We start from the raw sequence: 26,340 nt of genomic DNA on the forward strand, positions 1-26,340 counted from the left end.
TTTTGGCCCTTACCAGCATGGCTGCTTACCTGGCATTTGCATAAATATAGAAGCAAGCTAACACTGTCTGCTGCTCCATGGATAGAGATAGATAGATAGATAGATAGATAGATAGATAGATAGATAGATAGATAGAGATTGTTTTTTGCACAGCTCAGCAGATAGTCTGCAATCTGTTGCTTTTAAATGCTGCTCTTTGTTACTTTGGAGCCTAGAAACTCTAGAACGTACTGTACACTCCCTTTGTGATATCATCACAGGGGGTTGTCTGGCTACAGAGACCCAGACATACCATGTAGAACTAGGGTGGGGAGGGGGTGAAATAAAAACCCCATATCATATCCTGCAAGCAAGGACCGTCCATTTTTTCAAATCCAGATTTGATTGTAAATGTGCTGTTTTTTTCATAAATATATATATACAGTACACAGTATTTGTTTCCCTATTTCCCAATCCACCTGTGAACTTATTCCTAAACGTCTGTGCAGGTACATCATTGTCATTTGTCCCTGTTTGAGATGTTGCTAGCTGGCTATTTATTGTACATGGTGCTCCTTTTTGCCAGCAGTTATTGACCATGCCCAAAGCCCAAGCAGTGGGAATAGCAGCAGCTTGTCTGAACAAACACCTGTTTCTGTTTTTTGTAACCATCCAAAAACAGGGGAGAGCGCGCACGCAGTCCCCCACTACCAGAAATTGTGCAGTCGAGTTTCCCGCATGTGGGGAAATCGCAGAGGTCAGCTAGCTCCAAGTGCAATGAGCTAGCCTCGCCCTGGGAGAGCCACCTGCTGGAGCATGGCTTAAAACTCCCCTGCCAGGTAAGTATGAGTTGCAATGGCGCGCTGGGGGCAACTAGCCCTGTCCCAGGACAACTGTCACCCTTGTGGAGAGAGCAGCTTGGTCATTGGTGCAGCAAGCAACACAGTACCTGAGGCCTAGTATCTGAGCCGCTGCAGCCAGCACCTGCAGCAAGGAGCAGCCTAGGCCATTCCATGCAAACATTTGTGCTGCAGCAGCAGCAGCAGCAGCAGCAGCAGCAGCAGCAGCAATGAATATTTGTCAAACAACATAGATCCAAGACACCCCGTCCTCCTCCCCCCCCCAGAAGCGAAGCAAGCAAGCAAGCAAAGCAAAGCAAAGCAAAGCAAAGCAAAGCAAAGCAAAGCCAAACCAAACCCTCCCCCCCATCCAACAAGCACCCAGAGCAGCCAAGCTTCGCCGTAAGGTACTTCTTCTTGGTTTTAAAAGAAAGAAGCAATCACTTTGAACACCGCTCAGCTCTGTCATTTCAGCTGCCGGAGAGACAGGGGGACACCATATTTCTGGGGTGGCTTTCTACATCTCCCCTACCTGCTGGCACTCTCTTTTTCTGACCTCCACTGACACCTGCTGCTGCTGCATAAAAAGGGAGAGGTGCCCTGTCCTGCTGCCAAACGTGACACTTTGGCCCTTACCAGCATGGCTGCTTACCTGGCATTTGCATAAATATAGAAGCAAGCTAACACTGTCTGCTGCTCCATGGATAGAGATAGATAGATAGATAGATAGATAGATAGATAGATAGATAGAGATTGTTTTTTGCACAGCTCAGCAGATAGTCTGCAATCTGTTGCTTTTAAATGCTGCTCTTTGTTACTTTGGAGCCTAGAAACTCTAGAACGTACTGTACACTCCCTTTGTGATATCATCACAGGGGGTTGTCTGGCTACAGAGACCCAGACATACCATGTAGAACTAGGGTGGGGAGGGGGTGAAATAAAAACCCCATATCATATCCTGCAAGCAAGGACCGTCCATTTTTTCAAATCCAGATTTGATTGTAAATGTGCTGTTTTTTTCATGTGCTGTTTTTTTCATAAATATATATATACAGTACACAGTATTTGTTTCCCTATTTCCCAATCCACCTGTGAACTTATTCCTAAACGTCTGTGCAGGTACATCATTGTCATTTGTCCCTGTTTGAGATGTTGCTAGCTGGCTATTTATTGTACATGGTGCTCCTTTTTGCCAGCAGTTATTGACCATGCCCAAAGCCCAAGCAGTGGGAATAGCAGCAGCTTGTCTGAACAAACACCTGTTTCTGTTTTTTGTAACCATCCAAAAACAGGGGAGAGCGCGCACGCAGTCCCCCACTACCAGAAATTGTGCAGTCGAGTTTCCCGCATGTGGGGAAATCGCAGAGGTCAGCTAGCTCCAAGTGCAATGAGCTAGCCTCGCCCTGGGAGAGCCACCTGCTGGAGCATGGCTTAAAACTCCCCTGCCAGGTAAGTATGAGTTGCAATGGCGCGCTGGGGGCAACTAGCCCTGTCCCAGGACAACTGTCACCCTTGTGGAGAGAGCAGCTTGGTCATTGGTGCAGCAAGCAACACAGTACCTGAGGCCTAGTATCTGAGCCGCTGCAGCCAGCACCTGCAGCAAGGAGCAGCCTAGGCCATTCCATGCAAACATTTGTGCTGCAGCAGCAGCAGCAGCAGCAGCAGCAGCAGCAGCAGCAATGAATATTTGTCAAACAACATAGATCCAAGACACCCCGTCCTCCTCCCCCCCCCAGAAGCGAAGCAAGCAAGCAAAGCAAAGCAAAGCAAAGCAAAGCAAAGCAAAGCAAAGCAAAGCCAAACCAAACCCTCCCCCCCATCCAACAAGCACCCAGAGCAGCCAAGCTTCGCCGTAAGGTACTTCTTCTTGGTTTTAAAAGAAAGAAGCAATCACTTTGAACACCGCTCAGCTCTGTCATTTCAGCTGCCGGAGAGACAGGGGGACACCATATTTCTGGGGTGGCTTTCTACATCTCCCCTACCTGCTGGCACTCTCTTTTTCTGACCTCCACTGACACCTGCTGCTGCTGCATAAAAAGGGAGAGGTGCCCTGTCCTGCTGCCAAACGTGACACTTTGGCCCTTACCAGCATGGCTGCTTACCTGGCATTTGCATAAATATAGAAGCAAGCTAACACTGTCTGCTGCTCCATGGATAGAGATAGATAGATAGATAGATAGATAGATAGATAGATAGATAGATTGTTTTTTGCACAGCTCAGCAGATAGTCTGCAATCTGTTGCTTTTAAATGCTGCTCTTTGTTACTTTGGAGCCTAGAAACTCTAGAACGTACTGTACACTCCCTTTGTGATATCATCACAGGGGGTTGTCTGGCTACAGAGACCCAGACATACCATGTAGAACTAGGGTGGGGAGGGGGTGAAATAAAAACCCCATATCATATCCTGCAAGCAAGGACCGTCCATTTTTTCAAATCCAGATTTGATTGTAAATGTGCTGTTTTTTTCATAAATATATATATACAGTACACAGTATTTGTTTCCCTATTTCCCAATCCACCTGTGAACTTATTCCTAAACGTCTGTGCAGGTACATCATTGTCATTTGTCCCTGTTTGAGATGTTGCTAGCTGGCTATTTATTGTACATGGTGCTCCTTTTTGCCAGCAGTTATTGACCATGCCCAAAGCCCAAGCAGTGGGAATAGCAGCAGCTTGTCTGAACAAACACCTGTTTCTGTTTTTTGTAACCATCCAAAAACAGGGGAGAGCGCGCACGCAGTCCCCCACTACCAGAAATTGTGCAGTCGAGTTTCCCGCATGTGGGGAAATCGCAGAGGTCAGCTAGCTCCAAGTGCAATGAGCTAGCCTCGCCCTGGGAGAGCCACCTGCTGGAGCATGGCTTAAAACTCCCCTGCCAGGTAAGTATGAGTTGCAATGGCGCGCTGGGGGCAACTAGCCCTGTCCCAGGACAACTGTCACCCTTGTGGAGAGAGCAGCTTGGTCATTGGTGCAGCAAGCAACACAGTACCTGAGGCCTAGTATCTGAGCCGCTGCAGCCAGCACCTGCAGCAAGGAGCAGCCTAGGCCATTCCATGCAAACATTTGTGCTGCAGCAGCAGCAGCAGCAGCAGCAGCAGCAGCAGCAGCAATGAATATTTGTCAAACAACATAGATCCAAGACACCCCGTCCTCCTCCCCCCCCCAGAAGCGAAGCGAAGCAAAGCAAAGCAAAGCAAAGCAAAGCAAAGCAAAGCCAAACCAAACCCTCCCCCCCATCCAACAAGCACCCAGAGCAGCCAAGCTTCGCCGTAAGGTACTTCTTCTTGGTTTTAAAAGAAAGAAGCAATCACTTTGAACACCGCTCAGCTCTGTCATTTCAGCTGCCGGAGAGACAGGGGGACACCATATTTCTGGGGTGGCTTTCTACATCTCCCCTACCTGCTGGCACTCTCTTTTTCTGACCTCCACTGACACCTGCTGCTGCTGCATAAAAAGGGAGAGGTGCCCTGTCCTGCTGCCAAACGTGACACTTTGGCCCTTACCAGCATGGCTGCTTACCTGGCATTTGCATAAATATAGAAGCAAGCTAACACTGTCTGCTGCTCCATGGATGAGATAGATAGATAGATAGATAGATAGATAGATAGATAGATAGATAGATAGAGATTGTTTTTTGCACAGCTCAGCAGATAGTCTGCAATCTGTTGCTTTTAAATGCTGCTCTTTGTTACTTTGGAGCCTAGAAACTCTAGAACGTACTGTACACTCCCTTTGTGATATCATCACAGGGGGTTGTCTGGCTACAGAGACCCAGACATACCATGTAGAACTAGGGTGGGGAGGGGGTGAAATAAAAACCCCATATCATATCCTGCAAGCAAGGACCGTCCATTTTTTCAAATCCAGATTTGATTGTAAATGTGCTGTTTTTTTCATAAATATATATATACAGTACACAGTATTTGTTTCCCTATTTCCCAATCCACCTGTGAACTTATTCCTAAACGTCTGTGCAGGTACATCATTGTCATTTGTCCCTGTTTGAGATGTTGCTAGCTGGCTATTTATTGTACATGGTGCTCCTTTTTGCCAGCAGTTATTGACCATGCCCAAAGCCCAAGCAGTGGGAATAGCAGCAGCTTGTCTGAACAAACACCTGTTTCTGTTTTTTGTAACCATCCAAAAACAGGGGAGAGCGCGCACGCAGTCCCCCACTACCAGAAATTGTGCAGTCGAGTTTCCCGCATGTGGGGAAATCGCAGAGGTCAGCTAGCTCCAAGTGCAATGAGCTAGCCTCGCCCTGGGAGAGCCACCTGCTGGAGCATGGCTTAAAACTCCCCTGCCAGGTAAGTATGAGTTGCAATGGCGCGCTGGGGGCAACTAGCCCTGTCCCAGGACAACTGTCACCCTTGTGGAGAGAGCAGCTTGGTCATTGGTGCAGCAAGCAACACAGTACCTGAGGCCTAGTATCTGAGCCGCTGCAGCCAGCACCTGCAGCAAGGAGCAGCCTAGGCCATTCCATGCAAACATTTGTGCTGCAGCAGCAGCAGCAGCAGCAGCAGCAGCAGCAGCAGCAATGAATATTTGTCAAACAACATAGATCCAAGACACCCCGTCCTCCTCCCCCCCCCAGAAGCGAAGCGAAGCAAAGCAAAGCAAAGCAAAGCAAAGCAAAGCAAAGCAAAGCAAAGCCAAACCAAACCCTCCCCCCCATCCAACAAGCACCCAGAGCAGCCAAGCTTCGCCGTAAGGTACTTCTTCTTGGTTTTAAAAGAAAGAAGCAATCACTTTGAACACCGCTCAGCTCTGTCATTTCAGCTGCCGGAGAGACAGGGGGACACCATATTTCTGGGGTGGCTTTCTACATCTCCCCTACCTGCTGGCACTCTCTTTTTCTGACCTCCACTGACACCTGCTGCTGCTGCATAAAAAGGGAGAGGTGCCCTGTCCTGCTGCCAAACGTGACACTTTGGCCCTTACCAGCATGGCTGCTTACCTGGCATTTGCATAAATATAGAAGCAAGCTAACACTGTCTGCTGCTCCATGGATAGAGATAGATAGATAGATAGATAGATAGATAGATAGATAGATAGATAGAGATTGTTTTTTGCACAGCTCAGCAGATAGTCTGCAATCTGTTGCTTTTAAATGCTGCTCTTTGTTACTTTGGAGCCTAGAAACTCTAGAACGTACTGTACACTCCCTTTGTGATATCATCACAGGGGGTTGTCTGGCTACAGAGACCCAGACATACCATGTAGAACTAGGGTGGGGAGGGGGTGAAATAAAAACCCCATATCATATCCTGCAAGCAAGGACCGTCCATTTTTTCAAATCCAGATTTGATTGTAAATGTGCTGTTTTTTTCATAAATATATATATACAGTACACAGTATTTGTTTCCCTATTTCCCAATCCACCTGTGAACTTATTCCTAAACGTCTGTGCAGGTACATCATTGTCATTTGTCCCTGTTTGAGATGTTGCTAGCTGGCTATTTATTGTACATGGTGCTCCTTTTTGCCAGCAGTTATTGACCATGCCCAAAGCCCAAGCAGTGGGAATAGCAGCAGCTTGTCTGAACAAACACCTGTTTCTGTTTTTTGTAACCATCCAAAAACAGGGGAGAGCGCGCACGCAGTCCCCCACTACCAGAAATTGTGCAGTCGAGTTTCCCGCATGTGGGGAAATCGCAGAGGTCAGCTAGCTCCAAGTGCAATGAGCTAGCCTCGCCCTGGGAGAGCCACCTGCTGGAGCATGGCTTAAAACTCCCCTGCCAGGTAAGTATGAGTTGCAATGGCGCGCTGGGGGCAACTAGCCCTGTCCCAGGACAACTGTCACCCTTGTGGAGAGAGCAGCTTGGTCATTGGTGCAGCAAGCAACACAGTACCTGAGGCCTAGTATCTGAGCCGCTGCAGCCAGCACCTGCAGCAAGGAGCAGCCTAGGCCATTCCATGCAAACATTTGTGCTGCAGCAGCAGCAGCAGCAGCAGCAGCAGCAGCAGCAGCAATGAATATTTGTCAAACAACATAGATCCAAGACACCCCGTCCTCCTCCCCCCCCCAGAAGCGAAGCAAAGCAAAGCAAAGCAAAGCAAAGCAAAGCAAAGCAAAGCCAAACCAAACCCTCCCCCCCATCCAACAAGCACCCAGAGCAGCCAAGCTTCGCCGTAAGGTACTTCTTCTTGGTTTTAAAAGAAAGAAGCAATCACTTTGAACACCGCTCAGCTCTGTCATTTCAGCTGCCGGAGAGACAGGGGGACACCATATTTCTGGGGTGGCTTTCTACATCTCCCCTACCTGCTGGCACTCTCTTTTTCTGACCTCCACTGACACCTGCTGCTGCTGCATAAAAAGGGAGAGGTGCCCTGTCCTGCTGCCAAACGTGACACTTTGGCCCTTACCAGCATGGCTGCTTACCTGGCATTTGCATAAATATAGAAGCAAGCTAACACTGTCTGCTGCTCCATGGATGAGATAGATAGATAGATAGATAGATAGATAGATAGATAGATAGATAGATAGAGATTGTTTTTTGCACAGCTCAGCAGATAGTCTGCAATCTGTTGCTTTTAAATGCTGCTCTTTGTTACTTTGGAGCCTAGAAACTCTAGAACGTACTGTACACTCCCTTTGTGATATCATCACAGGGGGTTGTCTGGCTACAGAGACCCAGACATACCATGTAGAACTAGGGTGGGGAGGGGGTGAAATAAAAGCAAGGACCGTCCATTTTTTCAAATCCAGATTTGATTGTAAATGTGCTGTTTTTTTCATAAATATATATATACAGTACACAGTATTTGTTTCCCTATTTCCCAATCCACCTGTGAACTTATTCCTAAACGTCTGTGCAGGTACATCATTGTCATTTGTCCCTGTTTGAGATGTTGCTAGCTGGCTATTTATTGTACATGGTGCTCCTTTTTGCCAGCAGTTATTGACCATGCCCAAAGCCCAAGCAGTGGGAATAGCAGCAGCTTGTCTGAACAAACACCTGTTTCTGTTTTTTGTAACCATCCAAAAACAGGGGAGAGCGCGCACGCAGTCCCCCACTACCAGAAATTGTGCAGTCGAGTTTCCCGCATGTGGGGAAATCGCAGAGGTCAGCTAGCTCCAAGTGCAATGAGCTAGCCTCGCCCTGGGAGAGCCACCTGCTGGAGCATGGCTTAAAACTCCCCTGCCAGGTAAGTATGAGTTGCAATGGCGCGCTGGGGGCAACTAGCCCTGTCCCAGGACAACTGTCACCCTTGTGGAGAGAGCAGCTTGGTCATTGGTGCAGCAAGCAACACAGTACCTGAGGCCTAGTATCTGAGCCGCTGCAGCCAGCACCTGCAGCAAGGAGCAGCCTAGGCCATTCCATGCAAACATTTGTGCTGCAGCAGCAGCAGCAGCAGCAGCAGCAGCAGCAGCAGCAATGAATATTTGTCAAACAACATAGATCCAAGACACCCCGTCCTCCTCCCCCCCCCAGAAGCGAAGCGAAGCAAAGCAAAGCAAAGCAAAGCAAAGCAAAGCAAAGCAAAGCCAAACCAAACCCTCCCCCCCATCCAACAAGCACCCAGAGCAGCCAAGCTTCGCCGTAAGGTACTTCTTCTTGGTTTTAAAAGAAAGAAGCAATCACTTTGAACACCGCTCAGCTCTGTCATTTCAGCTGCCGGAGAGACAGGGGGACACCATATTTCTGGGGTGGCTTTCTACATCTCCCCTACCTGCTGGCACTCTCTTTTTCTGACCTCCACTGACACCTGCTGCTGCTGCATAAAAAGGGAGAGGTGCCCTGTCCTGCTGCCAAACGTGACACTTTGGCCCTTACCAGCATGGCTGCTTACCTGGCATTTGCATAAATATAGAAGCAAGCTAACACTGTCTGCTGCTCCATGGATAGAGATAGATAGATAGATAGATAGATAGATAGATAGATAGATAGATAGAGATTGTTTTTTGCACAGCTCAGCAGATAGTCTGCAATCTGTTGCTTTTAAATGCTGCTCTTTGTTACTTTGGAGCCTAGAAACTCTAGAACGTACTGTACACTCCCTTTGTGATATCATCACAGGGGGTTGTCTGGCTACAGAGACCCAGACATACCATGTAGAACTAGGGTGGGGAGGGGGTGAAATAAAAACCCCATATCATATCCTGCAAGCAAGGACCGTCCATTTTTTCAAATCCAGATTTGATTGTAAATGTGCTGTTTTTTTCATAAATATATATATACAGTACACAGTATTTGTTTCCCTATTTCCCAATCCACCTGTGAACTTATTCCTAAACGTCTGTGCAGGTACATCATTGTCATTTGTCCCTGTTTGAGATGTTGCTAGCTGGCTATTTATTGTACATGGTGCTCCTTTTTGCCAGCAGTTATTGACCATGCCCAAAGCCCAAGCAGTGGGAATAGCAGCAGCTTGTCTGAACAAACACCTGTTTCTGTTTTTTGTAACCATCCAAAAACAGGGGAGAGCGCGCACGCAGTCCCCCACTACCAGAAATTGTGCAGTCGAGTTTCCCGCATGTGGGGAAATCGCAGAGGTCAGCTAGCTCCAAGTGCAATGAGCTAGCCTCGCCCTGGGAGAGCCACCTGCTGGAGCATGGCTTAAAACTCCCCTGCCAGGTAAGTATGAGTTGCAATGGCGCGCTGGGGGCAACTAGCCCTGTCCCAGGACAACTGTCACCCTTGTGGAGAGAGCAGCTTGGTCATTGGTGCAGCAAGCAACACAGTACCTGAGGCCTAGTATCTGAGCCGCTGCAGCCAGCACCTGCAGCAAGGAGCAGCCTAGGCCATTCCATGCAAACATTTGTGCTGCAGCAGCAGCAGCAGCAGCAGCAGCAGCAGCAGCAGCAATGAATATTTGTCAAACAACATAGATCCAAGACACCCCGTCCTCCTCCCCCCCCCAGAAGCGAAGCGAAGCAAAGCAAAGCAAAGCAAAGCAAAGCAAAGCAAAGCAAAGCCAAACCAAACCCTCCCCCCCATCCAACAAGCACCCAGAGCAGCCAAGCTTCGCCGTAAGGTACTTCTTCTTGGTTTTAAAAGAAAGAAGCAATCACTTTGAACACCGCTCAGCTCTGTCATTTCAGCTGCCGGAGAGACAGGGGGACACCATATTTCTGGGGTGGCTTTCTACATCTCCCCTACCTGCTGGCACTCTCTTTTTCTGACCTCCACTGACACCTGCTGCTGCTGCATAAAAAGGGAGAGGTGCCCTGTCCTGCTGCCAAACGTGACACTTTGGCCCTTACCAGCATGGCTGCTTACCTGGCATTTGCATAAATATAGAAGCAAGCTAACACTGTCTGCTGCTCCATGGATAGAGATAGATAGATAGATAGATAGATAGATAGATAGATAGATAGAGATTGTTTTTTGCACAGCTCAGCAGATAGTCTGCAATCTGTTGCTTTTAAATGCTGCTCTTTGTTACTTTGGAGCCTAGAAACTCTAGAACGTACTGTACACTCCCTTTGTGATATCATCACAGGGGGTTGTCTGGCTACAGAGACCCAGACATACCATGTAGAACTAGGGTGGGGAGGGGGTGAAATAAAAACCCCATATCATATCCTGCAAGCAAGGACCGTCCATTTTTTCAAATCCAGATTTGATTGTAAATGTGCTGTTTTTTTCATAAATATATATATACAGTACACAGTATTTGTTTCCCTATTTCCCAATCCACCTGTGAACTTATTCCTAAACGTCTGTGCAGGTACATCATTGTCATTTGTCCCTGTTTGAGATGTTGCTAGCTGGCTATTTATTGTACATGGTGCTCCTTTTTGCCAGCAGTTATTGACCATGCCCAAAGCCCAAGCAGTGGGAATAGCAGCAGCTTGTCTGAACAAACACCTGTTTCTGTTTTTTGTAACCATCCAAAAACAGGGGAGAGCGCGCACGCAGTCCCCCACTACCAGAAATTGTGCAGTCGAGTTTCCCGCATGTGGGGAAATCGCAGAGGTCAGCTAGCTCCAAGTGCAATGAGCTAGCCTCGCCCTGGGAGAGCCACCTGCTGGAGCATGGCTTAAAACTCCCCTGCCAGGTAAGTATGAGTTGCAATGGCGCGCTGGGGGCAACTAGCCCTGTCCCAGGACAACTGTCACCCTTGTGGAGAGAGCAGCTTGGTCATTGGTGCAGCAAGCAACACAGTACCTGAGGCCTAGTATCTGAGCCGCTGCAGCCAGCACCTGCAGCAAGGAGCAGCCTAGGCCATTCCATGCAAACATTTGTGCTGCAGCAGCAGCAGCAGCAGCAGCAGCAGCAGCAGCAGCAATGAATATTTGTCAAACAACATAGATCCAAGACACCCCGTCCTCCTCCCCCCCCCAGAAGCGAAGCGAAGCAAGCAAAGCAAAGCAAAGCAAAGCAAAGCAAAGCAAAGCCAAACCAAACCCTCCCCCCCATCCAACAAGCACCCAGAGCAGCCAAGCTTCGCCGTAAGGTACTTCTTCTTGGTTTTAAAAGAAAGAAGCAATCACTTTGAACACCGCTCAGCTCTGTCATTTCAGCTGCCGGAGAGACAGGGGGACACCATATTTCTGGGGTGGCTTTCTACATCTCCCCTACCTGCTGGCACTCTCTTTTTCTGACCTCCACTGACACCTGCTGCTGCTGCATAAAAAGGGAGAGGTGCCCTGTCCTGCTGCCAAACGTGACACTTTGGCCCTTACCAGCATGGCTGCTTACCTGGCATTTGCATAAATATAGAAGCAAGCTAACACTGTCTGCTGCTCCATGGATAGAGATAGATAGATAGATAGATAGATAGATAGATAGATAGATAGATAGATGATTGTTTTTTGCACAGCTCAGCAGATAGTCTGCAATCTGTTGCTTTTAAATGCTGCTCTTTGTTACTTTGGAGCCTAGAAACTCTAGAACGTACTGTACACTCCCTTTGTGATATCATCACAGGGGGTTGTCTGGCTACAGAGACCCAGACATACCATGTAGAACTAGGGTGGGGAGGGGGTGAAATAAAAACCCCATATCATATCCTGCAAGCAAGGACCGTCCATTTTTTCAAATCCAGATTTGATTGTAAATGTGCTGTTTTTTTCATAAATATATATATACAGTACACAGTATTTGTTTCCCTATTTCCCAATCCACCTGTGAACTTATTCCTAAACGTCTGTGCAGGTACATCATTGTCATTTGTCCCTGTTTGAGATGTTGCTAGCTGGCTATTTATTGTACATGGTGCTCCTTTTTGCCAGCAGTTATTGACCATGCCCAAAGCCCAAGCAGTGGGAATAGCAGCAGCTTGTCTGAACAAACACCTGTTTCTGTTTTTTGTAACCATCCAAAAACAGGGGAGAGCGCGCACGCAGTCCCCCACTACCAGAAATTGTGCAGTCGAGTTTCCCGCATGTGGGGAAATCGCAGAGGTCAGCTAGCTCCAAGTGCAATGAGCTAGCCTCGCCCTGGGAGAGCCACCTGCTGGAGCATGGCTTAAAACTCCCCTGCCAGGTAAGTATGAGTTGCAATGGCGCGCTGGGGGCAACTAGCCCTGTCCCAGGACAACTGTCACCCTTGTGGAGAGAGCAGCTTGGTCATTGGTGCAGCAAGCAACACAGTACCTGAGGCCTAGTATCTGAGCCGCTGCAGCCAGCACCTGCAGCAAGGAGCAGCCTAGGCCATTCCATGCAAACATTTGTGCTGCAGCAGCAGCAGCAGCAGCAGCAGCAGCAGCAGCAGCAATGAATATTTGTCAAACAACATAGATCCAAGACACCCCGTCCTCCTCCCCCCCCCAGAAGCGAAGCGAAGCAAAGCAAAGCAAAGCAAAGCAAAGCAAAGCAAAGCAAAGCAAACCAAACCAAACCCTCCCCCCCATCCAACAAGCACCCAGAGCAGCCAAGCTTCGCCGTAAGGTACTTCTTCTTGGTTTTAAAAGAAAGAAGCAATCACTTTGAACACCGCTCAGCTCTGTCATTTCAGCTGCCGGAGAGACAGGGGGACACCATATTTCTGGGGTGGCTTTCTACATCTCCCCTACCTGCTGGCACTCTCTTTTTCTGACCTCCACTGACACCTGCTGCTGCTGCATAAAAAGGGAGAGGTGCCCTGTCCTGCTGCCAAACGTGACACTTTGGCCCTTACCAGCATGGCTGCTTACCTGGCATTTGCATAAATATAGAAGCAAGCTAACACTGTCTGCTGCTCCATGGATAGAGATAGATAGATAGATAGATAGATAGATAGATAGATAGATAGATAGAGATTGTTTTTTGCACAGCTCAGCAGATAGTCTGCAATCTGTTGCTTTTAAATGCTGCTCTTTGTTACTTTGGAGCCTAGAAACTCTAGAACGTACTGTACACTCCCTTTGTGATATCATCACAGGGGGTTGTCTGGCTACAGAGACCCAGACATACCATGTAGAACTAGGGTGGGGAGGGGGTGAAATAAAAACCCCATATCATATCCTGCAAGCAAGGACCGTCCATTTTTTCAAATCCAGATTTGATTGTAAATGTGCTGTTTTTTTCATAAATATATATATACAGTACACAGTATTTGTTTCCCTATTTCCCAATCCACCTGTGAACTTATTCCTAAACGTCTGTGCAGGTACATCATTGTCATTTGTCCCTGTTTGAGATGTTGCTAGCTGGCTATTTATTGTACATGGTGCTCCTTTTTGCCAGCAGTTATTGACCATGCCCAAAGCCCAAGCAGTGGGAATAGCAGCAGCTTGTCTGAACAAACACCTGTTTCTGTTTTTTGTAACCATCCAAAAACAGGGGAGAGCGCGCACGCAGTCCCCCACTACCAGAAATTGTGCAGTCGAGTTTCCCGCATGTGGGGAAATCGCAGAGGTCAGCTAGCTCCAAGTGCAATGAGCTAGCCTCGCCCTGGGAGAGCCACCTGCTGGAGCATGGCTTAAAACTCCCCTGCCAGGTAAGTATGAGTTGCAATGGCGCGCTGGGGGCAACTAGCCCTGTCCCAGGACAACTGTCACCCTTGTGGAGAGAGCAGCTTGGTCATTGGTGCAGCAAGCAACACAGTACCTGAGGCCTAGTATCTGAGCCGCTGCAGCCAGCACCTGCAGCAAGGAGCAGCCTAGGCCATTCCATGCAAACATTTGTGCTGCAGCAGCAGCAGCAGCAGCAGCAGCAGCAGCAGCAGCAATGAATATTTGTCAAACAACATAGATCCAAGACACCCCGTCCTCCTCCCCCCCCCAGAAGCGAAGCGAAGCAGCAAAGCAAAGCAAAGCAAAGCAAAGCAAAGCAAAGCCAAACCAAACCCTCCCCCCCATCCAACAAGCACCCAGAGCAGCCAAGCTTCGCCGTAAGGTACTTCTTCTTGGTTTTAAAAGAAAGAAGCAATCACTTTGAACACCGCTCAGCTCTGTCATTTCAGCTGCCGGAGAGACAGGGGGACACCATATTTCTGGGGTGGCTTTCTACATCTCCCCTACCTGCTGGCACTCTCTTTTTCTGACCTCCACTGACACCTGCTGCTGCTGCATAAAAAGGGAGAGGTGCCCTGTCCTGCTGCCAAACGTGACACTTTGGCCCTTACCAGCATGGCTGCTTACCTGGCATTTGCATAAATATAGAAGCAAGCTAACACTGTCTGCTGCTCCATGGATAGAGATAGATAGATAGATAGATAGATAGATAGATAGATAGATAGATAGAGATTGTTTTTTGCACAGCTCAGCAGATAGTCTGCAATCTGTTGCTTTTAAATGCTGCTCTTTGTTACTTTGGAGCCTAGAAACTCTAGAACGTACTGTACACTCCCTTTGTGATATCATCACAGGGGGTTGTCTGGCTACAGAGACCCAGACATACCATGTAGAACTAGGGTGGGGAGGGGGTGAAATAAAAACCCCATATCATATCCTGCAAGCAAGGACCGTCCATTTTTTCAAATCCAGATTTGATTGTAAATGTGCTGTTTTTTTCATAAATATATATATACAGTACACAGTATTTGTTTCCCTATTTCCCAATCCACCTGTGAACTTATTCCTAAACGTCTGTGCAGGTACATCATTGTCATTTGTCCCTGTTTGAGATGTTGCTAGCTGGCTATTTATTGTACATGGTGCTCCTTTTTCTTTTTGCCAGCAGTTATTGACCATGCCCAAAGCCCAAGCAGTGGGAATAGCAGCAGCTTGTCTGAACAAACACCTGTTTCTGTTTTTTGTAACCATCCAAAAACAGGGGAGAGCGCGCACGCAGTCCCCCACTACCAGAAATTGTGCAGTCGAGTTTCCCGCATGTGGGGAAATCGCAGAGGTCAGCTAGCTCCAAGTGCAATGAGCTAGCCTCGCCCTGGGAGAGCCACCTGCTGGAGCATGGCTTAAAACTCCCCTGCCAGGTAAGTATGAGTTGCAATGGCGCGCTGGGGGCAACTAGCCCTGTCCCAGGACAACTGTCACCCTTGTGGAGAGAGCAGCTTGGTCATTGGTGCAGCAAGCAACACAGTACCTGAGGCCTAGTATCTGAGCCGCTGCAGCCAGCACCTGCAGCAAGGAGCAGCCTAGGCCATTCCATGCAAACATTTGTGCTGCAGCAGCAGCAGCAGCAGCAGCAGCAGCAGCAGCAATGAATATTTGTCAAACAACATAGATCCAAGACACCCCGTCCTCCTCCCCCCCCCAGAAGCGAAGCGAAGCAAAGCAAAGCAAAGCAAAGCAAAGCAAAGCAAAGCAAAGCCAAACCAAACCCTCCCCCCCATCCAACAAGCACCCAGAGCAGCCAAGCTTCGCCGTAAGGTACTTCTTCTTGGTTTTAAAAGAAAGAAGCAATCACTTTGAACACCGCTCAGCTCTGTCATTTCAGCTGCCGGAGAGACAGGGGGACACCATATTTCTGGGGTGGCTTTCTACATCTCCCCTACCTGCTGGCACTCTCTTTTTCTGACCTCCACTGACACCTGCTGCTGCTGCATAAAAAGGGAGAGGTGCCCTGTCCTGCTGCCAAACGTGACACTTTGGCCCTTACCAGCATGGCTGCTTACCTGGCATTTGCATAAATATAGAAGCAAGCTAACACTGTCTGCTGCTCCATGGATAGAGATAGATAGATAGATAGATAGATAGATAGATAGATAGATAGAGATTGTTTTTTGCACAGCTCAGCAGATAGTCTGCAATCTGTTGCTTTTAAATGCTGCTCTTTGTTACTTTGGAGCCTAGAAACTCTAGAACGTACTGTACACTCCCTTTGTGATATCATCACAGGGGGTTGTCTGGCTACAGAGACCCAGACATACCATGTAGAACTAGGGTGGGGAGGGGGTGAAATAAAAACCCCATATCATATCCTGCAAGCAAGGACCGTCCATTTTTTCAAATCCAGATTTGATTGTAAATGTGCTGTTTTTTTCATAAATATATATATACAGTACACAGTATTTGTTTCCCTATTTCCCAATCCACCTGTGAACTTATTCCTAAACGTCTGTGCAGGTACATCATTGTCATTTGTCCCTGTTTGAGATGTTGCTAGCTGGCTATTTATTGTACATGGTGCTCCTTTTTGCCAGCAGTTATTGACCATGCCCAAAGCCCAAGCAGTGGGAATAGCAGCAGCTTGTCTGAACAAACACCTGTTTCTGTTTTTTGTAACCATCCAAAAACAGGGGAGAGCGCGCACGCAGTCCCCCACTACCAGAAATTGTGCAGTCGAGTTTCCCGCATGTGGGGAAATCGCAGAGGTCAGCTAGCTCCAAGTGCAATGAGCTAGCCTCGCCCTGGGAGAGCCACCTGCTGGAGCATGGCTTAAAACTCCCCTGCCAGGTAAGTATGAGTTGCAATGGCGCGCTGGGGGCAACTAGCCCTGTCCCAGGACAACTGTCACCCTTGTGGAGAGAGCAGCTTGGTCATTGGTGCAGCAAGCAACACAGTACCTGAGGCCTAGTATCTGAGCCGCTGCAGCCAGCACCTGCAGCAAGGAGCAGCCTAGGCCATTCCATGCAAACATTTGTGCTGCAGCAGCAGCAGCAGCAGCAGCAGCAGCAGCAGCAGCAATGAATATTTGTCAAACAACATAGATCCAAGACACCCCGTCCTCCTCCCCCCCCCAGAAGCGAAGCAAAGCAAAGCAAAGCAAAGCAAAGCAAAGCAAAGCAAAGCCAAACCAAACCCTCCCCCCCATCCAACAAGCACCCAGAGCAGCCAAGCTTCGCCGTAAGGTACTTCTTCTTGGTTTTAAAAGAAAGAAGCAATCACTTTGAACACCGCTCAGCTCTGTCATTTCAGCTGCCGGAGAGACAGGGGGACACCATATTTCTGGGGTGGCTTTCTACATCTCCCCTACCTGCTGGCACTCTCTTTTTCTGACCTCCACTGACACCTGCTGCTGCTGCATAAAAAGGGAGAGGTGCCCTGTCCTGCTGCCAAACGTGACACTTTGGCCCTTACCAGCATGGCTGCTTACCTGGCATTTGCATAAATATAGAAGCAAGCTAACACTGTCTGCTGCTCCATGGATAGAGATAGATAGATAGATAGATAGATAGATAGATAGATAGATAGATAGATAGAGATTGTTTTTTGCACAGCTCAGCAGATAGTCTGCAATCTGTTGCTTTTAAATGCTGCTCTTTGTTACTTTGGAGCCTAGAAACTCTAGAACGTACTGTACACTCCCTTTGTGATATCATCACAGGGGGTTGTCTGGCTACAGAGACCCAGACATACCATGTAGAACTAGGGTGGGGAGGGGGTGAAATAAAAACCCCATATCATATCCTGCAAGCAAGGACCGTCCATTTTTTCAAATCCAGATTTGATTGTAAATGTGCTGTTTTTTTCATAAATATATATATACAGTACACAGTATTTGTTTCCCTATTTCCCAATCCACCTGTGAACTTATTCCTAAACGTCTGTGCAGGTACATCATTGTCATTTGTCCCTGTTTGAGATGTTGCTAGCTGGCTATTTATTGTACATGGTGCTCCTTTTTGCCAGCAGTTATTGACCATGCCCAAAGCCCAAGCAGTGGGAATAGCAGCAGCTTGTCTGAACAAACACCTGTTTCTGTTTTTTGTAACCATCCAAAAACAGGGGAGAGCGCGCACGCAGTCCCCCACTACCAGAAATTGTGCAGTCGAGTTTCCCGCATGTGGGGAAATCGCAGAGGTCAGCTAGCTCCAAGTGCAATGAGCTAGCCTCGCCCTGGGAGAGCCACCTGCTGGAGCATGGCTTAAAACTCCCCTGCCAGGTAAGTATGAGTTGCAATGGCGCGCTGGGGGCAACTAGCCCTGTCCCAGGACAACTGTCACCCTTGTGGAGAGAGCAGCTTGGTCATTGGTGCAGCAAGCAACACAGTACCTGAGGCCTAGTATCTGAGCCGCTGCAGCCAGCACCTGCAGCAAGGAGCAGCCTAGGCCATTCCATGCAAACATTTGTGCTGCAGCAGCAGCAGCAGCAGCAGCAGCAGCAGCAGCAATGAATATTTGTCAAACAACATAGATCCAAGACACCCCGTCCTCCTCCCCCCCCCAGAAGCGAAGCGAAGCAAAGCAAAGCAAAGCAAAGCAAAGCAAAGCAAAGCAAAGCCAAACCAAACCCTCCCCCCCATCCAACAAGCACCCAGAGCAGCCAAGCTTCGCCGTAAGGTACTTCTTCTTGGTTTTAAAAGAAAGAAGCAATCACTTTGAACACCGCTCAGCTCTGTCATTTCAGCTGCCGGAGAGACAGGGGGACACCATATTTCTGGGGTGGCTTTCTACATCTCCCCTACCTGCTGGCACTCTCTTTTTCTGACCTCCACTGACACCTGCTGCTGCTGCATAAAAAGGGAGAGGTGCCCTGTCCTGCTGCCAAACGTGACACTTTGGCCCTTACCAGCATGGCTGCTTACCTGGCATTTGCATAAATATAGAAGCAAGCTAACACTGTCTGCTGCTCCATGGATAGAGATAGATAGATAGATAGATAGATAGATAGATAGATAGATAGAGATTGTTTTTTGCACAGCTCAGCAGATAGTCTGCAATCTGTTGCTTTTAAATGCTGCTCTTTGTTACTTTGGAGCCTAGAAACTCTAGAACGTACTGTACACTCCCTTTGTGATATCATCACAGGGGGTTGTCTGGCTACAGAGACCCAGACATACCATGTAGAACTAGGGTGGGGAGGGGGTGAAATAAAAACCCCATATCATATCCTGCAAGCAAGGACCGTCCATTTTTTCAAATCCAGATTTGATTGTAAATGTGCTGTTTTTTTCATAAATATATATATACAGTACACAGTATTTGTTTCCCTATTTCCCAATCCACCTGTGAACTTATTCCTAAACGTCTGTGCAGGTACATCATTGTCATTTGTCCCTGTTTGAGATGTTGCTAGCTGGCTATTTATTGTACATGGTGCTCCTTTTTGCCAGCAGTTATTGACCATGCCCAAAGCCCAAGCAGTGGGAATAGCAGCAGCTTGTCTGAACAAACACCTGTTTCTGTTTTTTGTAACCATCCAAAAACAGGGGAGAGCGCGCACGCAGTCCCCCACTACCAGAAATTGTGCAGTCGAGTTTCCCGCATGTGGGGAAATCGCAGAGGTCAGCTAGCTCCAAGTGCAATGAGCTAGCCTCGCCCTGGGAGAGCCACCTGCTGGAGCATGGCTTAAAACTCCCCTGCCAGGTAAGTATGAGTTGCAATGGCGCGCTGGGGGCAACTAGCCCTGTCCCAGGACAACTGTCACCCTTGTGGAGAGAGCAGCTTGGTCATTGGTGCAGCAAGCAACACAGTACCTGAGGCCTAGTATCTGAGCCGCTGCAGCCAGCACCTGCAGCAAGGAGCAGCCTAGGCCATTCCATGCAAACATTTGTGCTGCAGCAGCAGCAGCAGCAGCAGCAGCAGCAGCAGCAGCAATGAATATTTGTCAAACAACATAGATCCAAGACACCCCGTCCTCCTCCCCCCCCCAGAAGCGAAGCAAAGCAAAGCAAAGCAAAGCAAAGCAAAGCAAAGCAAAGCCAAACCAAACCCTCCCCCCCATCCAACAAGCACCCAGAGCAGCCAAGCTTCGCCGTAAGGTACTTCTTCTTGGTTTTAAAAGAAAGAAGCAATCACTTTGAACACCGCTCAGCTCTGTCATTTCAGCTGCCGGAGAGACAGGGGGACACCATATTTCTGGGGTGGCTTTCTACATCTCCCCTACCTGCTGGCACTCTCTTTTTCTGACCTCCACTGACACCTGCTGCTGCTGCATAAAAAGGGAGAGGTGCCCTGTCCTGCTGCCAAACGTGACACTTTGGCCCTTACCAGCATGGCTGCTTACCTGGCATTTGCATAAATATAGAAGCAAGCTAACACTGTCTGCTGCTCCATGGATAGAGATAGATAGATAGATAGATAGATAGATAGATAGATAGAGATTGTTTTTTGCACAGCTCAGCAGATAGTCTGCAATCTGTTGCTTTTAAATGCTGCTCTTTGTTACTTTGGAGCCTAGAAACTCTAGAACGTACTGTACACTCCCTTTGTGATATCATCACAGGGGGTTGTCTGGCTACAGAGACCCAGACATACCATGTAGAACTAGGGTGGGGAGGGGGTGAAATAAAAACCCCATATCATATCCTGCAAGCAAGGACCGTCCATTTTTTCAAATCCAGATTTGATTGTAAATGTGCTGTTTTTTTCATAAATATATATATACAGTACACAGTATTTGTTTCCCTATTTCCCAATCCACCTGTGAACTTATTCCTAAACGTCTGTGCAGGTACATCATTGTCATTTGTCCCTGTTTGAGATGTTGCTAGCTGGCTATTTATTGTACATGGTGCTCCTTTTTGCCAGCAGTTATTGACCATGCCCAAAGCCCAAGCAGTGGGAATAGCAGCAGCTTGTCTGAACAAACACCTGTTTCTGTTTTTTGTAACCATCCAAAAACAGGGGAGAGCGCGCACGCAGTCCCCCACTACCAGAAATTGTGCAGTCGAGTTTCCCGCATGTGGGGAAATCGCAGAGGTCAGCTAGCTCCAAGTGCAATGAGCTAGCCTCGCCCTGGGAGAGCCACCTGCTGGAGCATGGCTTAAAACTCCCCTGCCAGGTAAGTATGAGTTGCAATGGCGCGCTGGGGGCAACTAGCCCTGTCCCAGGACAACTGTCACCCTTGTGGAGAGAGCAGCTTGGTCATTGGTGCAGCAAGCAACACAGTACCTGAGGCCTAGTATCTGAGCCGCTGCAGCCAGCACCTGCAGCAAGGAGCAGCCTAGGCCATTCCATGCAAACATTTGTGCTGCAGCAGCAGCAGCAGCAGCAGCAGCAGCAGCAGCAATGAATATTTGTCAAACAACATAGATCCAAGACACCCCGTCCTCCTCCCCCCCCCAGAAGCGAAGCGAAGCAAAGCAAAGCAAAGCAAAGCAAAGCAAAGCAAAGCAAAGCAAAGCCAAACCAAACCCTCCCCCCCATCCAACAAGCACCCAGAGCAGCCAAGCTTCGCCGTAAGGTACTTCTTCTTGGTTTTAAAAGAAAGAAGCAATCACTTTGAACACCGCTCAGCTCTGTCATTTCAGCTGCCGGAGAGACAGGGGGACACCATATTTCTGGGGTGGCTTTCTACATCTCCCCTACCTGCTGGCACTCTCTTTTTCTGACCTCCACTGACACCTGCTGCTGCTGCATAAAAAGGGAGAGGTGCCCTGTCCTGCTGCCAAACGTGACACTTTGGCCCTTACCAGCATGGCTGCTTACCTGGCATTTGCATAAATATAGAAGCAAGCTAACACTGTCTGCTGCTCCATGGATAGAGATAGATAGATAGATAGATAGATAGATAGATAGATAGATAGAGATTGTTTTTTGCACAGCTCAGCAGATAGTCTGCAATCTGTTGCTTTTAAATGCTGCTCTTTGTTACTTTGGAGCCTAGAAACTCTAGAACGTACTGTACACTCCCTTTGTGATATCATCACAGGGGGTTGTCTGGCTACAGAGACCCAGACATACCATGTAGAACTAGGGTGGGGAGGGGGTGAAATAAAAACCCCATATCATATCCTGCAAGCAAGGACCGTCCATTTTTTCAAATCCAGATTTGATTGTAAATGTGCTGTTTTTTTCATAAATATATATATACAGTACACAGTATTTGTTTCCCTATTTCCCAATCCACCTGTGAACTTATTCCTAAACGTCTGTGCAGGTACATCATTGTCATTTGTCCCTGTTTGAGATGTTGCTAGCTGGCTATTTATTGTACATGGTGCTCCTTTTTGCCAGCAGTTATTGACCATGCCCAAAGCCCAAGCAGTGGGAATAGCAGCAGCTTGTCTGAACAAACACCTGTTTCTGTTTTTTGTAACCATCCAAAAACAGGGGAGAGCGCGCACGCAGTCCCCCACTACCAGAAATTGTGCAGTCGAGTTTCCCGCATGTGGGGAAATCGCAGAGGTCAGCTAGCTCCAAGTGCAATGAGCTAGCCTCGCCCTGGGAGAGCCACCTGCTGGAGCATGGCTTAAAACTCCCCTGCCAGGTAAGTATGAGTTGCAATGGCGCGCTGGGGGCAACTAGCCCTGTCCCAGGACAACTGTCACCCTTGTGGAGAGAGCAGCTTGGTCATTGGTGCAGCAAGCAACACAGTACCTGAGGCCTAGTATCTGAGCCGCTGCAGCCAGCACCTGCAGCAAGGAGCAGCCTAGGCCATTCCATGCAAACATTTGTGCTGCAGCAGCAGCAGCAGCAGCAGCAGCAGCAGCAGCAATGAATATTTGTCAAACAACATAGATCCAAGACACCCCGTCCTCCTCCCCCCCCCAGAAGCGAAGCGAAGCAAAGCAAAGCAAAGCAAAGCAAAGCAAAGCAAAGCAAAGCAAAGCCAAACCAAACCCTCCCCCCCATCCAACAAGCACCCAGAGCAGCCAAGCTTCGCCGTAAGGTACTTCTTCTTGGTTTTAAAAGAAAGAAGCAATCACTTTGAACACCGCTCAGCTCTGTCATTTCAGCTGCCGGAGAGACAGGGGGACACCATATTTCTGGGGTGGCTTTCTACATCTCCCCTACCTGCTGGCACTCTCTTTTTCTGACCTCCACTGACACCTGCTGCTGCTGCATAAAAAGGGAGAGGTGCCCTGTCCTGCTGCCAAACGTGACACTTTGGCCCTTACCAGCATGGCTGCTTACCTGGCATTTGCATAAATATAGAAGCAAGCTAACACTGTCTGCTGCTCCATGGATAGAGATAGATAGATAGATAGATAGATAGATAGATAGATAGATAGATAGAGATTGTTTTTTGCACAGCTCAGCAGATAGTCTGCAATCTGTTGCTTTTAAATGCTGCTCTTTGTTACTTTGGAGCCTAGAAACTCTAGAACGTACTGTACACTCCCTTTGTGATATCATCACAGGGGGTTGTCTGGCTACAGAGACCCAGACATACCATGTAGAACTAGGGTGGGGAGGGGGTGAAATAAAAACCCCATATCATATCCTGCAAGCAAGGACCGTCCATTTTTTCAAATCCAGATTTGATTGTAAATGTGCTGTTTTTTTCATAAATATATATATACAGTACACAGTATTTGTTTCCCTATTTCCCAATCCACCTGTGAACTTATTCCTAAACGTCTGTGCAGGTACATCATTGTCATTTGTCCCTGTTTGAGATGTTGCTAGCTGGCTATTTATTGTACATGGTGCTCCTTTTTGCCAGCAGTTATTGACCATGCCCAAAGCCCAAGCAGTGGGAATAGCAGCAGCTTGTCTGAACAAACACCTGTTTCTGTTTTTTGTAACCATCCAAAAACAGGGGAGAGCGCGCACGCAGTCCCCCACTACCAGAAATTGTGCAGTCGAGTTTCCCGCATGTGGGGAAATCGCAGAGGTCAGCTAGCTCCAAGTGCAATGAGCTAGCCTCGCCCTGGGAGAGCCACCTGCTGGAGCATGGCTTAAAACTCCCCTGCCAGGTAAGTATGAGTTGCAATGGCGCGCTGGGGGCAACTAGCCCTGTCCCAGGACAACTGTCACCCTTGTGGAGAGAGCAGCTTGGTCATTGGTGCAGCAAGCAACACAGTACCTGAGGCCTAGTATCTGAGCCGCTGCAGCCAGCACCTGCAGCAAGGAGCAGCCTAGGCCATTCCATGCAAACATTTGTGCTGCAGCAGCAGCAGCAGCAGCAGCAGCAGCAGCAGCAGCAATGAATATTTGTCAAACAACATAGATCCAAGACACCCCGTCCTCCTCCCCCCCCCAGAAGCGAAGCAAAGCAAAGCAAAGCAAAGCAAAGCAAAGCAAAGCCAAACCAAACCCTCCCCCCCATCCAACAAGCACCCAGAGCAGCCAAGCTTCGCCGTAAGGTACTTCTTCTTGGTTTTAAAAGAAAGAAGCAATCACTTTGAACACCGCTCAGCTCTGTCATTTCAGCTGCCGGAGAGACAGGGGGACACCATATTTCTGGGGTGGCTTTCTACATCTCCCCTACCTGCTGGCACTCTCTTTTTCTGACCTCCACTGACACCTGCTGCTGCTGCATAAAAAGGGAGAGGTGCCCTGTCCTGCTGCCAAACGTGACACTTTGGCCCTTACCAGCATGGCTGCTTACCTGGCATTTGCATAAATATAGAAGCAAGCTAACACTGTCTGCTGCTCCATGGATAGAGATAGATAGATAGATAGATAGATAGATAGATAGATAGATAGATAGAGATTGTTTTTTGCACAGCTCAGCAGATAGTCTGCAATCTGTTGCTTTTAAATGCTGCTCTTTGTTACTTTGGAGCCTAGAAACTCTAGAACGTACTGTACACTCCCTTTGTGATATCATCACAGGGGGTTGTCTGGCTACAGAGACCCAGACATACCATGTAGAACTAGGGTGGGGAGGGGGTGAAATAAAAACCCCATATCATATCCTGCAAGCAAGGACCGTCCATTTTTTCAAATCCAGATTTGATTGTAAATGTGCTGTTTTTTTCATAAATATATATATACAGTACACAGTATTTGTTTCCCTATTTCCCAATCCACCTGTGAACTTATTCCTAAACGTCTGTGCAGGTACATCATTGTCATTTGTCCCTGTTTGAGATGTTGCTAGCTGGCTATTTATTGTACATGGTGCTCCTTTTTGCCAGCAGTTATTGACCATGCCCAAAGCCCAAGCAGTGGGAATAGCAGCAGCTTGTCTGAACAAACACCTGTTTCTGTTTTTTGTAACCATCCAAAAACAGGGGAGAGCGCGCACGCAGTCCCCCACTACCAGAAATTGTGCAGTCGAGTTTCCCGCATGTGGGGAAATCGCAGAGGTCAGCTAGCTCCAAGTGCAATGAGCTAGCCTCGCCCTGGGAGAGCCACCTGCTGGAGCATGGCTTAAAACTCCCCTGCCAGGTAAGTATGAGTTGCAATGGCGCGCTGGGGGCAACTAGCCCTGTCCCAGGACAACTGTCACCCTTGTGGAGAGAGCAGCTTGGTCATTGGTGCAGCAAGCAACACAGTACCTGAGGCCTAGTATCTGAGCCGCTGCAGCCAGCACCTGCAGCAAGGAGCAGCCTAGGCCATTCCATGCAAACATTTGTGCTGCAGCAGCAGCAGCAGCAGCAGCAGCAGCAGCAGCAATGAATATTTGTCAAACAACATAGATCCAAGACACCCCGTCCTCCTCCCCCCCCCAGAAGCGAAGCGAAGCAAAGCAAAGCAAAGCAAAGCAAAGCAAAGCAAAGCAAAGCCAAACCAAACCCTCCCCCCCATCCAACAAGCACCCAGAGCAGCCAAGCTTCGCCGTAAGGTACTTCTTCTTGGTTTTAAAAGAAAGAAGCAATCACTTTGAACACCGCTCAGCTCTGTCATTTCAGCTGCCGGAGAGACAGGGGGACACCATATTTCTGGGGTGGCTTTCTACATCTCCCCTACCTGCTGGCACTCTCTTTTTCTGACCTCCACTGACACCTGCTGCTGCTGCATAAAAAGGGAGAGGTGCCCTGTCCTGCTGCCAAACGTGACACTTTGGCCCTTACCAGCATGGCTGCTTACCTGGCATTTGCATAAATATAGAAGCAAGCTAACACTGTCTGCTGCTCCATGGATAGAGATAGATAGATAGATAGATAGATAGATAGATAGATAGAGATTGTTTTTTGCACAGCTCAGCAGATAGTCTGCAATCTGTTGCTTTTAAATGCTGCTCTTTGTTACTTTGGAGCCTAGAAACTCTAGAACGTACTGTACACTCCCTTTGTGATATCATCACAGGGGGTTGTCTGGCTACAGAGACCCAGACATACCATGTAGAACTAGGGTGGGGAGGGGGTGAAATAAAAACCCCATATCATATCCTGCAAGCAAGGACCGTCCATTTTTTCAAATCCAGATTTGATTGTAAATGTGCTGTTTTTTTCATAAATATATATATACAGTACACAGTATTTGTTTCCCTATTTCCCAATCCACCTGTGAACTTATTCCTAAACGTCTGTGCAGGTACATCATTGTCATTTGTCCCTGTTTGAGATGTTGCTAGCTGGCTATTTATTGTACATGGTGCTCCTTTTTGCCAGCAGTTATTGACCATGCCCAAAGCCCAAGCAGTGGGAATAGCAGCAGCTTGTCTGAACAAACACCTGTTTCTGTTTTTTG

The 26,340-nt window shown here is 48.2% G+C and overlaps 18 non-coding genes across 18 annotated transcripts; all 18 read right to left on the reverse strand.

Moving 5' to 3' along the window:
• Nucleotides 1-658: 658 nt before the first annotated feature.
• On the reverse strand, nucleotides 659-826 carry LOC142481689 (U1 spliceosomal RNA). The gene has a single exon (XR_012795958.1). It is a non-coding gene; the product is annotated as a U1 spliceosomal RNA (small nuclear RNA).
• Nucleotides 827-2,107: 1,281 nt separating this feature from the next.
• Nucleotides 2,108-2,275, reverse strand: LOC142481690 (U1 spliceosomal RNA). Its single transcript, XR_012795959.1, has one exon. It is a non-coding gene; the product is annotated as a U1 spliceosomal RNA (small nuclear RNA).
• Nucleotides 2,276-3,539: 1,264 nt separating this feature from the next.
• On the reverse strand, nucleotides 3,540-3,707 carry LOC142481691 (U1 spliceosomal RNA). Its single transcript, XR_012795960.1, has one exon. It is a non-coding gene; the product is annotated as a U1 spliceosomal RNA (small nuclear RNA).
• A 1,260-nt stretch (nucleotides 3,708-4,967) lies between these two features.
• LOC142481694 (U1 spliceosomal RNA) lies at nucleotides 4,968-5,135 on the reverse strand. Its single transcript, XR_012795962.1, has one exon. It is a non-coding gene; the product is annotated as a U1 spliceosomal RNA (small nuclear RNA).
• Nucleotides 5,136-6,402: 1,267 nt separating this feature from the next.
• Nucleotides 6,403-6,570, reverse strand: LOC142481695 (U1 spliceosomal RNA). The gene has a single exon (XR_012795963.1). It is a non-coding gene; the product is annotated as a U1 spliceosomal RNA (small nuclear RNA).
• A 1,239-nt stretch (nucleotides 6,571-7,809) lies between these two features.
• Nucleotides 7,810-7,977, reverse strand: LOC142481696 (U1 spliceosomal RNA). Its single transcript, XR_012795964.1, has one exon. It is a non-coding gene; the product is annotated as a U1 spliceosomal RNA (small nuclear RNA).
• A 1,262-nt stretch (nucleotides 7,978-9,239) lies between these two features.
• On the reverse strand, nucleotides 9,240-9,407 carry LOC142481697 (U1 spliceosomal RNA). Its single transcript, XR_012795965.1, has one exon. It is a non-coding gene; the product is annotated as a U1 spliceosomal RNA (small nuclear RNA).
• Nucleotides 9,408-10,665: 1,258 nt separating this feature from the next.
• LOC142481698 (U1 spliceosomal RNA) lies at nucleotides 10,666-10,833 on the reverse strand. Its single transcript, XR_012795966.1, has one exon. It is a non-coding gene; the product is annotated as a U1 spliceosomal RNA (small nuclear RNA).
• A 1,262-nt stretch (nucleotides 10,834-12,095) lies between these two features.
• Nucleotides 12,096-12,263, reverse strand: LOC142481699 (U1 spliceosomal RNA). Its single transcript, XR_012795967.1, has one exon. It is a non-coding gene; the product is annotated as a U1 spliceosomal RNA (small nuclear RNA).
• Nucleotides 12,264-13,529: 1,266 nt separating this feature from the next.
• On the reverse strand, nucleotides 13,530-13,697 carry LOC142481700 (U1 spliceosomal RNA). The gene has a single exon (XR_012795968.1). It is a non-coding gene; the product is annotated as a U1 spliceosomal RNA (small nuclear RNA).
• A 1,266-nt stretch (nucleotides 13,698-14,963) lies between these two features.
• LOC142481701 (U1 spliceosomal RNA) lies at nucleotides 14,964-15,131 on the reverse strand. Its single transcript, XR_012795969.1, has one exon. It is a non-coding gene; the product is annotated as a U1 spliceosomal RNA (small nuclear RNA).
• A 1,255-nt stretch (nucleotides 15,132-16,386) lies between these two features.
• LOC142481702 (U1 spliceosomal RNA) lies at nucleotides 16,387-16,554 on the reverse strand. The gene has a single exon (XR_012795970.1). It is a non-coding gene; the product is annotated as a U1 spliceosomal RNA (small nuclear RNA).
• A 1,261-nt stretch (nucleotides 16,555-17,815) lies between these two features.
• LOC142481703 (U1 spliceosomal RNA) lies at nucleotides 17,816-17,983 on the reverse strand. The gene has a single exon (XR_012795971.1). It is a non-coding gene; the product is annotated as a U1 spliceosomal RNA (small nuclear RNA).
• Nucleotides 17,984-19,238: 1,255 nt separating this feature from the next.
• Nucleotides 19,239-19,406, reverse strand: LOC142481705 (U1 spliceosomal RNA). The gene has a single exon (XR_012795973.1). It is a non-coding gene; the product is annotated as a U1 spliceosomal RNA (small nuclear RNA).
• Nucleotides 19,407-20,655: 1,249 nt separating this feature from the next.
• LOC142481706 (U1 spliceosomal RNA) lies at nucleotides 20,656-20,823 on the reverse strand. The gene has a single exon (XR_012795974.1). It is a non-coding gene; the product is annotated as a U1 spliceosomal RNA (small nuclear RNA).
• Nucleotides 20,824-22,083: 1,260 nt separating this feature from the next.
• LOC142481707 (U1 spliceosomal RNA) lies at nucleotides 22,084-22,251 on the reverse strand. Its single transcript, XR_012795975.1, has one exon. It is a non-coding gene; the product is annotated as a U1 spliceosomal RNA (small nuclear RNA).
• A 1,264-nt stretch (nucleotides 22,252-23,515) lies between these two features.
• Nucleotides 23,516-23,683, reverse strand: LOC142481708 (U1 spliceosomal RNA). Its single transcript, XR_012795976.1, has one exon. It is a non-coding gene; the product is annotated as a U1 spliceosomal RNA (small nuclear RNA).
• A 1,252-nt stretch (nucleotides 23,684-24,935) lies between these two features.
• Nucleotides 24,936-25,103, reverse strand: LOC142481710 (U1 spliceosomal RNA). The gene has a single exon (XR_012795977.1). It is a non-coding gene; the product is annotated as a U1 spliceosomal RNA (small nuclear RNA).
• Between the last annotated feature and the right edge of the window lie 1,237 nt (nucleotides 25,104-26,340).

This window comes from Ascaphus truei, unplaced genomic scaffold, assembly GCF_040206685.1.
Source record: "Ascaphus truei isolate aAscTru1 unplaced genomic scaffold, aAscTru1.hap1 HAP1_SCAFFOLD_281, whole genome shotgun sequence".
Taxonomy (NCBI): domain Eukaryota; kingdom Metazoa; phylum Chordata; class Amphibia; order Anura; family Ascaphidae; genus Ascaphus; species Ascaphus truei.